The sequence below is a fragment of the Buteo buteo genome, chromosome 6 (genome assembly GCF_964188355.1).
Source record: "Buteo buteo chromosome 6, bButBut1.hap1.1, whole genome shotgun sequence".
In the NCBI taxonomy this organism is placed as follows: domain Eukaryota; kingdom Metazoa; phylum Chordata; class Aves; order Accipitriformes; family Accipitridae; genus Buteo; species Buteo buteo.
Genome location: NC_134176.1, coordinates 38295083 through 38298281, shown reverse-complemented (window position 1 = coordinate 38298281; position 3199 = coordinate 38295083).

Below are 3199 nucleotides of genomic sequence, written 5' to 3'. Positions count from 1 at the left end.
CAACTTTGAGCTGTGGATCCCAAGCGGAGCAAGGCTCTGGTTTCCCAGCTGCAGGCAGGTACATTTGTACTGAGCAGGGGCAGGACATTAAGACGTACATCCCTCACCACTTCTTCCTAGCAGCTCCTCACTCGCTCGCGAGCACGCGGGCATTTTTGGTCCCCAGATGTCTACCTTCTTCTGTGTCCTGTGCAAGACCTAGCTCTAAGTAAGTCTTGGATTCCTTCTGGGTGGCTGGCACCTGTGAGGTGCCGCAGCAAAGGCAACTGAGTGGTTACTGTCTCCAGCCAGAAGCGATTTTCCTGTGGTCCTCGGGGAGGTCCATGGCGGAGCGGAGAACTGAGCCCAGCTCTGTTGCTTTCCTGTCTAAGTGCTGCAGTCACCCTGCAACTATTTCGAACCTTTTCCCAGACCATTCCCCCCAGTTCCTTAATTGCTGTCGTGGCTTTTTGTATGAACCCTGTGGCTTTCGTTGTACAGATTTGCCTAAAACCAAGCACTACTTTAAACTGCAGAGTTGAGAAAGCATTTTATACCTTATTATTAAGCACACTCAAGCATCACCACCATCACTTTAACAAACCGTTTCTCTCTTGCTACTTCTTACTTGAATAGGGCATAATCTCTAATCTGTGGTACTGAACCACAGCATCCTGCTTTCTGCCACAGAGAAAACAAAATGTCTTCTTCAGGGAAGCAAGAAAGCAGTTCATTTACCCCAGCAATAAACAGATTGTGTTTTTTAAGTACCCTGATTCCAGCTGAGTATTTGTTTACATTTGTAGGTGTGCAGTCAGGACGCTAATAGTTCCCAGTGGGCTTTCAGATGGTGTTGGTGTTCTGAGAGACCAATCTTTTCATGCAACCAAAATAACGAGGAAACTAAAACAGAGCTTTATTACAAAAGTTGATTTTGCACATGATAGCTTCCAGAGATGCTACCCACACACTACAGGCAATGCTGCAGATTCTTCTAATGATGTATTTCATGCCTTTTACCACCCATGCAGAGTGTCCACAACCAAGAAAGGGAAAGCGGGACTCCAGCCTGGCTCAGGCACCAGCAGAGCAGCCAGAGCTGTGTTCCAGACGCACAGCCGCATTCCCCACTGACACAACCCCAGAGACTGCAGAGATGCAGGATAAAACCGAAAAAGCTTTAATTGGGCTTCCGGCATGACTTATCTTCATTATTGCCAGTAACTCAAATCCCTATTACTCCCATACCATTCCAAGACTGCCACCTAAGGAGCTTTTTTCTGCTTCTGAGCTTCTTACGCAGCAATTCAAGCACACAGGCACACAGGCTCTGGTGCTACTCCTGTAATAGTCCAGCTCTGCTACCTACACAGTTTGCACAGAAAGAGTCACAGGGCTGCCATTTTGAGTGTCCTAGACAGTCTTATCAAATAAAGAAGTAAAATAGCCTTACAACTGAACGTTGTATTCAAAGTTGTGAGACATACTTGCCCCAGCTACAGCTACCCACTTTTTCTTTTTTAACCAGTTAGCTTTGTTAAGCTGTCGCATTACTCCATTTTCTTACCAAAAGAATTCACATCAGTAGCCTCGTGGCAAAAGCCAACAGCATCCTGGGCTGCATTAGGCAGAGCGTTGCTGGAAGGTCAAGGAAGGTGATCCTTCCCCTCTACTCAGCACTGCTGAGGCCACACCTGGAGCGTTGTGTCCTCTGCTGGGCTCCGCAGTACAAAAGAGATGTGGACTTAGTGGAACGAGTCCAGCACAGGGCCACAAAGATGATTGCGGGACTGGAGCATCTCTCATGTAAGGAGAGGCTGAGAGAGCTGGGACTGTTCGGCCTGGAGAAGGCTGAATGTGTCTAAATACCTGATGGGAGAGAATGAAGAGGAGGGAGTCAGACTCTCCTCAGTAGCATCCGCTGACAATTAAAAACCATGAAATTTCATCTGAACACAAGAAAATGCTTTTTTACTGTAAGGGTGGTCAAACACTGGATCGGGTTGTCCAGAGAGGTTGCAGAGCCTCCATCTGTGGAGATACTGAAAACCTGACTGGACATGGTCCTGGGCAACCTTGCGGGGCTGGACCAGGTGATCTCAAGGGGTCCTTTCCAACGTAAATGGTTCTGTTTATTATGGATGTTGAATGTAGCAGTTATCTCTGTCCTAAAGAATAATTAGAGGGCAAGAGATTTGAACGATGCCTGAATCTAGCATGCGATGTCATAAATGTAACTTAGCTATTTTCTCCAAGTCAAATCAGGAAATCCAGGCATGATGCTACCAGACGAGGGGAAAAAACGGGAAAAACAAACTGTACCTATATTTTAAGCCACATTTAAGCTGAGGATGGTGAAGATTCAACAAGCTATGCTATACTGCAGAAACGGGTAACAGTTTTTATCTTGATCATCACACCGTCAACTGTCACGAATTACACTGTAAGAATTCCCTAAAATGAGTACATCTCAGCCACTGATAAACCAGAAAAGCAGCGTGCTGCATGTACACGCGTGGAAACACTGCTTCTGCCTGGCACCTCCGTACAAGCCTGTCATCTTCACCAGCCGCTTTTCCCCACCCAAGGCTTCCCCCTGGTGTCAGCGACAGTAACAGTACCGGGGTTTTATCCAAAGCAGCGTAATTCTGCGTGCTGAGGGGGAGAAGAAGGTGGTAGTTAGGGGCTGGCCGCAGCCAACTTTCGTGTAGCTGCCGAGCCGTTACGCGTTGAAGGTGAACTCTCTGCACGCGTGCCTCGGCCCCTCCGCTGCGGACTGCCCATCTTTCGTTCTTTTTTTGCCACGTCTCGGGTCAAAAGCCTGAAGCAGAACGGCCCCGGGGGACGGCAGCAGGTTGGCAGGGTCGCGCAGGCCCCGCACCGCTCCCTCGGGAATGGAGCGCGATTTATTTCGGGGAGCTCCAAGGGCGAGGGCGGGCTCCCAGCGCCTTCCTGCCCCGCAGCCCGGGCCTGTTCGTGGCGGGAGCCCCCCCGCTCGGCCTCTCCCGGACGCAACGGCGCCGGCCTAGGCGGCCCGCCCTGACAGGGCCGCGGCTCGCCCTGACAGGGCCGCAGCCCGCCCTGACAGGGCCGCGGCCCGCCCCCGCCAAACTCCCCCGCGGCGCCCGTCCCAACGAGCGCCTACAGCTCCCAGGGTGCCAGGCGGCCGCCGCCGGCGCGGGGCGCGGCCGGGCCGCCGCGGGGCACGCTGGGAGTTGGA